Below are 10,000 nucleotides of genomic sequence, written 5' to 3' on the forward strand. Positions count from 1 at the left end.
CCAGTATTTTCACTCTGACACACACACACACACACTTTTGTTAAATTGACAAGTTAAACTGTGTGTGTAAAAGAAAGAGGCAATTATTTATCTTTAAGACAGAAAAAAAAAACCCTCCAATCCCAGAGGATTTGGAGCAGCTGGAAGCTAATCCTAATTTCACTCTTTGCCAGGCGTTTCTCTCTCACTCTTCCCCTCCATCCTCTCTCACACCTTGCATTTAGCACAGCACTGATCATCTGACTAATTCACACACACTCACTCATACACACTCATTCCACCTCACACATTCTTTCACTCATGCGCTCTCTCTCTCTCTCTCTCTCTCTCTCTCTCTCTCTGTCCACTCTCAGTTTTAGTGATTTAATACCGTGCTTGTTGCTGGATGTAGAGGAGAACGTGATGATTGCACGTAATATACACACGAGTTCACTATGGCTATGATAGCTCAAATAAAAAGACCAGGCGATGTTTTTCCAGTCTTCACCGGTCCAGTTTTGGTGAGCCTGTACCCACTGTTGCCTCTGATTCCTGTTCTTGACCGACAGGCGTGGAACCCGATGTGGTCTTCTACCGTTGGAGCCCATCTGCCTCAAAGGTTGTGCATTCTGAGATGCTTTTCTGCTCACCACAGCCACAGATGTAAAGACTGGTCATTACCATAGGAGTTAACGCAGACGTCCTGTCAAGCTTCCTGTCAACATAGACTACCTGTCAAGCTCACACCAGTCTGTTTTGTGGTGCCACAGTCCACCACAGAGCTGCGGGAACTCCTTCAGGACCATGGATAGCACCTGTATAGTAGCTGGGTGTGGTGTTGGAAGGTCAGTAAAAACCCCCCAAAAATCAGGATCAGAGGTGACTCGACATCTCTCAAACAGGAGCGGAAAGCACCAGGTCCGCTTCGGTAGCCCTCAACCTACAGCCCATATAAGCAGAGCTGAAGAAATTATCTGTCAACATGGCCATAGTCCACATCGTAAAGAGTTTTGAAAACGAAAATAAAGCGACTTTGAAACTTAAAGTATTTTCAAAACCCGACCAAATATGAGCACGCCTTCCATTTTCAATACTTTCCACAACACATCTGAGACTACAGTGGGCACAGGCTCTCTGGAACTGGACAGCTGAAGATTGAGTGAAGGTGTGTGTGTGTGAGAGAGAGAGAGAGAGAGAGAGAATAGTATGAACTCTCTCTTTAATTGAACATGACTGTTCAATTTGGGTACCCTGTTTACAAATATATCTAACTTCAAAGAAAGGCATCGATTTCCTGTTCCCAACAACTACAGATTTAACTCACACTTATACACACGTATAATCTCTCTCTCTCTCTCTCTCTCTCTCTCTCTCTCTCTCTCACACACACACTCACACACACAGAGTGAAATCCTAACTTTATAGGTCTAGCTATCATATACTCATCACATATACTGTATATGAATCTATCATGTATCCATCCAAATGGATCAAACCTCATTAGAACTTCCTGTCCTGTTATTCAAGAAATAATACAGGTTTCGTATTTCATCCTCTTTGATCTTCTCTGCTTTCCAGTTACACTCTAATTTTCTCTGGATTTTATTTGTTGGTTTGTTTGTTTACTTTCTTTTGAAAGATTTTCTGTACGTTTGCCCATTCAAATGGGAATTTGTGTGCACAATAGGCATGTGTGTGTGTGTGTGTGTGTGTGTGTTTATCTGCCTGCTAGTCTCCCTGCCCCCAGCCTAAAGTCCGTAACCATAATCCTTTGCGGATTACAGAGTACAGAGGTCAGCCACTGAGCATGCTCGGTAGTTCAGGAGTTCAGCTGCTGCTTTTAGAGACAACCTTCAAATAGTCTTGCTGACCTGGTTTTATTAAACACACACACACACACACACACACACACACACACTCACACACTCACACACACAAATGTAATAAATATATGGCTAAAGAGAAGTGACAAAAATCTTTTATTAGGAAGTTTTAGAAGATTTGTTTCCTGTATATATAAATGATTCCATGCTGCTTCAGTGACCATCCGTCCATCCGTCTATCCATCTATCCATCCATCCATTTATCCATCCATCCATCTATCCATCTATCCATTTATCCATCCATCCATCTATCCATCTATCCATCCATCCATCTATCCATTTATCCATCCATCCATCCATCCATCTATCCATTTATCCATCTATCCATCCATGCATAAAACCAAATGTCCATCAAGCCATCATCCACTGACATGCACATTTCCATCCATCCATCCATCATTCAATTGCCCACCCATCCATCTGTCCATCCATCCCTCCATCCATTCAGTTGCCCACACATCCATCTGTCCATCCATCCCTCCATCCATCGATCCATTCAATTGCCCACCCATCCATCTTTCCATCCCTCCATCCATTCAATTGCCCACCCATCCATCTGTCCATCCATCCATCCATCCATCCAATTGCCCACACATCCATCTGTCCATCCATCCCTCCATCCATCCAACCATTCAATTGCCCACCCATCCATCTGTCCATCCATCCATGCATCCATCCATTCAATTGCCCACCCATCCATCTGTCCATCCATCCCTCCATCCATTCAACTGCCCACACATCCATCTGTCCATCCATCCCTCCATCCATTCAACTGCCCACCCATCCATCTGTCCATCCATCCCTCCATCCATCCATCCATCCATCCATTCAATTGCCCACCCATCCATCTGTCCATCCATCCCTCCATCCATTCAAATGCCCAACCATTCATCCGTCCATTCAAGTGCACATATCTATCTATCCATCCATCCAGCCATCCATCCATCCATCCTACAGGGACCTGGCCTGTATTTGTACAACACAGAAGAAGCATGTTACTGTTAATAACAATCTGGGTCAGATGTGTGGATTTCTGCCTTTTTAGTCTGGCAATTCTGTCGAATTCAGCTTCCAGCCCATCACGGCTCCCATTTACTGCCTCCTAGTGGACATGTTTTTTAAAACCGCATTGAAACTCACCTTAATATAATATTTTAGACATAAAGCCTGGTCATATACAGTATTCTATATAGTCCAATAATAATGGATCGATTAAGTCCTGGGAGTGAACCCTGGATGTGTGTGTGTACGTGTTTATGTGTGCGTTTATGTGTCTGCGTACATTTTGTCATGAGTTGGGCATGCTGCAGCCCAGTAAATAATTTACACAGACTGCAGCAAAACGGCTTGTTCATCTGAGGATGTGTGTGTGTGTGTGTGTGTGTGTGTGTGTGTGTGTGTGTGTGCGTGAACTGTAAAGCAAGTAGTTTAGAAATGTCAAGCAGGAACAAGGCCTCTGAATTGGATACATACAAATTAGAGAGAAAAACACAAGTGGACCCCCCCCCCCCCCCCCCCCCCTCGCTCTCTCTCTCTCACTCTCTCTCTCTCTCTCACATACACACTATCTATCTATCTATCTATCATCCATTTACCATCTATTAATCCATCTTTCCATTTATCCTGCATAAATATAACATTCATCTATCTTGTATCCATCCATCCATCTATCTATCCATCTATTCAAGGGTCAATGCGTCCATATATTTATCTTTCTCTGCATAGATCCTTTAGTATGCCCTGCCTTCTTCGTGTATTTCATTATTAGAACGTCTAGCATCCATCCATCCATCCATCTGTCCATGTATCCAGCTATATATCTTTCCCTGCATAGATGCACAGATCCTTTAATGTGTCCTGCCGTCTTCATTTATTTCATAATTAGGAGGTCTAGCATCCATCCGTCCATCAACAATGTCAGAAATCTTTGGGCATTTGGAGGTCAGAATGCCTCTCCGGTAGAAACAAGATCCTATTTTGTAACGTGCGCCATCCTTCTCTCAGTTCCTGATCTTAGCTCATAGCAGTGGAACCTGATGTGGGTTTCTGCCGTTGTAGCCTACCATCCACATCATGGTTCGAGATGTTGTGCATTCTGACCTGCGTTTCTGTTGGTTATCAAGAGCACCTATTTAAGTCACTGTAGCCTTCTTGCCAGTTAAAACCAGTCTGGCCATTCTCCTGTAACCTCTCTCATCAACAAAGTGTTTCACTGGACGGTTTTGGTTTTTGTTTTCCGCACCATCGAGTAAACTTCCGAGACGATAGCGTGTAAAACTCAATGCAGCAGAATCTAAAATGCTCAACCCAGAGTGTTTGTATAAGTACACTTAAGTACATTTTCACAGTATAACGTTTATATATATGTAATGTATCATTTTCTGCCATCTGCCTTTATTTCCATACCGCCTGCTCGGTATCACAGAAACGAAACGGCCCATCCGTCCCTGACGTCGTTTTCTGTAGTTACGAGAATCCTTTCCTCTTTTTGCCGCGATTCCCACGGATGAAAAAGACGCGCGAGAAGTCGTTATTGAAAAGCAAAGCTGTCTTACACGAGAGATGTGACGGGGGAGACCCCGGCGAGACTCGAAAAACAAAGACGGTAAGGAAGCAAAGAAAGCAAATGAGATTCAATACCGCTGACTTTGACTCTGTGGGCGGGAATAATCAAGGATTATCAAATCAGCCGTTGCCAGAGCAGCATAAATCAACCCGTCCGTGCTGACACATCTTTCTCTTCTTCTCTTTCTCTCCCTCTGTCGTTCGTGCCCGCATCACTCACTCTAAGACCAGGGATCATAGTAGGGTTCCATCGAAATATCTCAGAAATGTTCCGCAGACTGCCATCAACCGGTGTTTATGCTGAATATTCCGAAGATGAGCAACGCGATGACGTTGTCAAATAGTGCCAGCCATACACATGTAGTCGATAAGACGCCAGAATGTAGACGAGCACAAGCAGGGGGTTTTTTAAATATGTTTTTCTGCCACTTTTGTTTAGGTTTTCTTACGTCTTGGTCCGTTGGCACGTTCTCCTCACACGTGCAGGGTCGGGGGTTGGATTCACACCGTGGCCCTGTGTGTGTGGAGTTCGCGTGTTCTCCCCGTGCTGCGGGGGTTTCCTCCGGGTACTCCGGTTTCCTCCGCCGGTCCAAAGACACGCACGGTAGGCTGACTGGCGTGTCCAAAGTGTCCGTAGTGTATGAACGGGTGTGTGAATGTGTATGGCCCTGCAATGGATTGCCACCCTGTCCAGGGTGTACCCCGCCTTGTGCCCGATGCTCCCAGGGATAGACTCCAGGTTCCCCACAACCACAGAAGATAAGCGGTATAGAAGACGGATGTACGGACGGACGTCTCGTTCGAAACAATGCCATATTTATTCGGTATTCTGTTCTACACGGTAATTTCGTGCCCCTTTACGAGCCGATTTCAGGTTATTTGGATGCGCGGTTGCCTGTCACGAGCACACCAGTAACTCCCTAAGAGTCCATAAGAGCCTGTCTTTAATGATCCTGTATTAGAAATTCTCCTCGTTTAACAGACTCGCTCTAATGAGCTGGAAATTTTTTACCAACCGTCTCCGTGCTCCAGCATGTGCGCTCGGTCTCGCATTCATCCTGCTTCTCCCTCGCAGAAAAATTCACCCGGACGTGATTATGCTGATGACAGACACGTCGCTTGGTTCACGTGGACTGCACGTTGTCGTTTTTTGATCAGGGATTTTTTGCTTTAGTTTGGCACATATTTTCATATTATTAATACATTAACTGTTCAGAATGTATAACATTAAAATGATGTGCAATTTCAAGGTATAATACGGTATACCGGAATGCACCTCCGCCTACACGGGGCGGGGGGGTGAGTATCGGACGCGTCTATCGGACGCGAGGCTATTCACGTGACATTTTCGCCAGACTTTTGGGATGAACTCAAGAAATCCACACATATAGAGAAATCCATATTCTCTATGGACGCGGGGGGGGGGGGTACCGAACACGCTAACTGTAATTTAAAAAAAAAAAAAAAGTATGTTATTATAACGAATTACAGTGTGCGAAGCCAGCCTAGTGCAGTCAAAGCGTTCTCCTAGCTAACTGCTCAGACAGTTCACTGCGCTGTTAAATCGCTGGATTCATCTTCCAATCGTATTTATTGATTTTAGGCGAGAATCGTTTTCCCTGGTAAGCTGTACGCGTGACATCTCAAACGCGCAGACGGCGCTTTTACTCTCATAACCCTTCTGTAATACCGAGGAGATGATAACGGCTTCGGCAGGAGATATTTCCAGCACAGCACGTCACAAAACGCTCCTCGGTGACTTGCCTGCACGAACATGGACGTATTTGCTAATGAGGTTTTCCTCTTACATTCCTGCATCCCAAGAAAGTTACATACTGCAGCTTTAAGGTTCGCAGACACACTAGGAACGCAAAGTAAAGGCTATTCGTTTTTCCATCTGATCGATGTATGTATGTATTTATTTATTTATTTATTTATAATTAGGCATCGCTTTAGGAATCAGTTATGGAGTCAGTTAGGAATATGAATTGTTCAGAAGAGTCACTATAAGAATCAAGACTTGTAGCCAAAGATATAGCCTACATATCCGTGCCATGGCTTTGTGTCAATACCCAGTCTCTCTCTCTCTCTCTCTCTCTCTCTCTCTCTCTCTCTCTCTCTCTCGGTTAATCCACTTAGCGTAGCCGTATTTGCTGAGCTCGACTGATTGTCCAGGTCTCCTCTACAGCCCAGCCCCGAGAGAGACAGACAGTATAGCGAAGATGAAAGACGAAAGAAGAGTGAGATGGAAGATGAGAGAGATAGAGAGAGAGAGAGAGAGGGATGTATTTCATTCAAACGTTACTTGACTCGAACCTTTCGGTTTCACTTTTTTTTCCTCCACGCACATGCACGAAGCCTTGCACTAAAGCACCGCTCCAGTCCTGAGAACAACCTTCAACTACGTACAGAAAAGAACAGGACTTTTTTTTCATTATTATTTTTTTTTAAAATGGGGCATTCCAGGAAAATCTCACCACACACACACACACACACACACACACACACACAATCCCTCTGTGATCAATAGTGAGCTGACGGCTCTCTACGTCCGCACTGTCATATCTACCAGCCCGGAAAAACTCATCGATTCTCAACTCACAGATTGGATTTCAGTGTGTGTGCACAATTGTGTGTGTGTGTGTGTGTTTGTTTTTGCGTGTATTTGTGCTTTGAAACACACACACACACACACACACACAATCCATACCTGTGCAACATCTCACCTCAAGGCATCTTTTTCGCACCTTCTCACCGTGTGTGTTTCCCACCTGCCTCTACTACACATTACTGCGGTATGTAAACCCGATAAAGATCCGTTCTAGCTGTTTGAAAACTCCTTGAAACGACATCCGCATATTCTGTCTTTCTTCAACGTTTGACACCCGGTGATCAGATATACTCGGCGGGTAAGTGCGTTTGATTTATACAGCACATTTAAACACAGCGACGCTGACCAGAGTGCTGAACAGGGCGAGGAAAAGTACAATAGAACACCGAATAAAACCAAATAAAGGACAGACGACGGTAAAAATGAGATTAAAACGCCGGACTAAAGCCGCAGACTAGAGCTTTTTACGTTGTGACGCGCATACGGTATAGGGATGGGAGTGTTACGGTGTGGACGAGCAATTTATCGGAAAACGTGTAGACGAAGAGCGTTTTCGGATCTATCCGGATCGATGCGGACATAATGTGATCCGAGTGGCCGTGACCGCGGCATGGGTGTTGGTGTCAGATGGGCGGGTTTGGGTGTTTCAGAAGCCGCTGATCTCCTGGGATCTTCACGCATCCAGGCGGAAATGGCTTCGCGCTGACGGAAAGTCTACGATGACTCGACTCTTTGATGAGCAGAAAAGGTCTTTTCCCGAGCTTTAACTCTCCAGTTTCAGTGAGGATGTGTTCACTGTAGCTTCAGATTCCTGCTCATGGCTGACAGGAGTGGAACCCAGTGCGGTCTTCTGCCACAAGGTTCGGTGGTGTGCATTCGGAGCTACGTTCCTCCTCACCACGCCGGTGAAGAACGTTTACGCTAGTCTTCCGGTCAAATCGATCCTCTCTGACCTCTCTCTCTTATTAACAAAGCAATTCTCAACCCCCATATAATGCTCACTAGAAGTGGTCTGTTTAGACCATTCAGTTCCAGTGACGTGTGATAATCTCAGGAGATCAACGTTTAAATACTTAAACCAACCTGTCTGACACCGACAGCCATTCCAAGGTCAAAGTTCAAATGCTTTCCTCGTTCAACGCCAATGCAGAACATCACACACGTCTTTTCCCTCAGTCTGCTTCGATGCACTTAACGACCAAACTAGTTCACTATGAATTAATTTTACATAAGCTACCACTTTTTTTTTTTTCTTTTCTTCAGTTTCCAGGCAACCAAAACATGAGACCGGGCAGCACACTGGACCCCCGACTTAGAAAGTGTGCTAAGAACTAATACATTTAGGATTTGTCCAGTCCAGAATCACTACGTAACCGTTCAAATCTCAGTATTTCTACTACAGAAAGTTTCATCACAATAAGACAATGTGTGTGTGTGTGTGTGTGTGTGTGTGGGTGTGTGTGTGTGTGTGTGTGTGTCGGTGTGTCTGTGCGTGCACATATGCAAAATATTATTGCAGCATTGCCACACACACACACACACACACACACACACACACACACACACACACAGGCATATGTAGGTCAGCTCTCAGATGGCAGACTGTTTTGTGATGTCATTAAAACTCGCCGCGTCATACGCTGTGCTAGATCAAGAGTGTAGATTTCAACATGCTGGGACACAACTTTTTGAAATGCACAGTGTACTAAATATTGTGTGTGTGTGTGTGTGTGTGTGTGTGTGTGTGTGTGTGAGCGTTTGAAAAATAGAACGTTTGCATCGTTCATCAAAGCAAGTTACAGCATCAGCATCTGAGAAATAATGTATTGAAATATACTGTACACAGAAAAGCGTGTGTGTGTGTGTGTGTGTGTGTGTGTGTGTGTGTGTGGTTACGCAATGTGAGTTCAAGTGAAATGAGCTGTATCGTAATACTGAGATATAAAGTGTCTGTACGCTTGAGAATGACAATAAATCATGCACTTGTGATATATTCATAGATTCGACGCACACTCTAAAACAAGTGTTACAGATGAAAACACACACACACACACACACACACACACACACAGTAATAAAATCCAGCCTCGATAATAATACTCCTTTATTTTTTCTGCATGTTATTAGCAAAACCCGGGGAATGTTTTCTACGACTCAGTATTCAGCAGATTAGCTTACGCCGAATATATATGGACACAGCAGTCATTGTGGTAGCGGCCAGGTAACGTGTGTAATAGTGGCGATAAATTAAATACGATATTTTACGATGAGGCGTTTCATCGGCCGTGTTATTCTTCTTGCAGTTTGACACGTATACACCGGAATGTGTAGATTCACATGTAAAATTCCTGGTCTTCATAAAGGACTGAAAACTAGGTATGGTATCTTTTTGCGTTAGTGCTTAATCACGGCCGTCGAATCAAAGCCCGTGGGCCAAAACCAGCCCGCTGCCTTATTCCACACGTCCTGTGAAAACGTACGGAGAATAATATGGGAATGGCCTGGGGTGTACCGATACCCAGCGTGTTCACGTCGTAGCCGTGTTAGCATGATATAACGATCGACTCCGAATGTCCTAAAGCACCGTCATTTATGTGTGCGGGACAGCCCCGACACCTAGCATTCTTCTTTTTTTCCCATACCAGTGGGATCATCTAAAAGGAATACTGTATAGGAGATCGAGGAAGAATGTACTGTTAGCAGAGATTGGCTGTGTGAGCTGAGTTTAAAATAAAACCCTGATTATATCATCTGAGGTGTAATAGACGTTTAAACTTAATCGAGCCCACTTTCCCTTCTCTGAAAAAAAGGTCAGCTCAGCCGTTAGGTCGAATCAGGGGAGGCTAGTGGGCATGCTAACAGACTAGCATACAGCGCTAACACACGCCGAGTAAAGATTCCGTGCTTCCTTCAAGCAGCCATGCCTGTGTTAAATAAATCAGCGTAGCGATCCGGAAGTTCA

General features: G+C 44.5%; 1 protein-coding gene across 3 annotated transcripts in view; it reads right to left on the minus strand.

The window, feature by feature from the left end:
* ntng2b (netrin g2b) overlaps positions 1-10,000 on the minus strand; it is a 57,087-nt gene that overhangs the window by 26,896 nt on the left and 20,191 nt on the right. The gene's annotated exons all lie outside the window — the stretch shown is intronic.

The sequence above is a fragment of the Ictalurus punctatus genome, chromosome 18 (genome assembly GCF_001660625.3).
Source record: "Ictalurus punctatus breed USDA103 chromosome 18, Coco_2.0, whole genome shotgun sequence".
Classification (NCBI taxonomy): domain Eukaryota; kingdom Metazoa; phylum Chordata; class Actinopteri; order Siluriformes; family Ictaluridae; genus Ictalurus; species Ictalurus punctatus.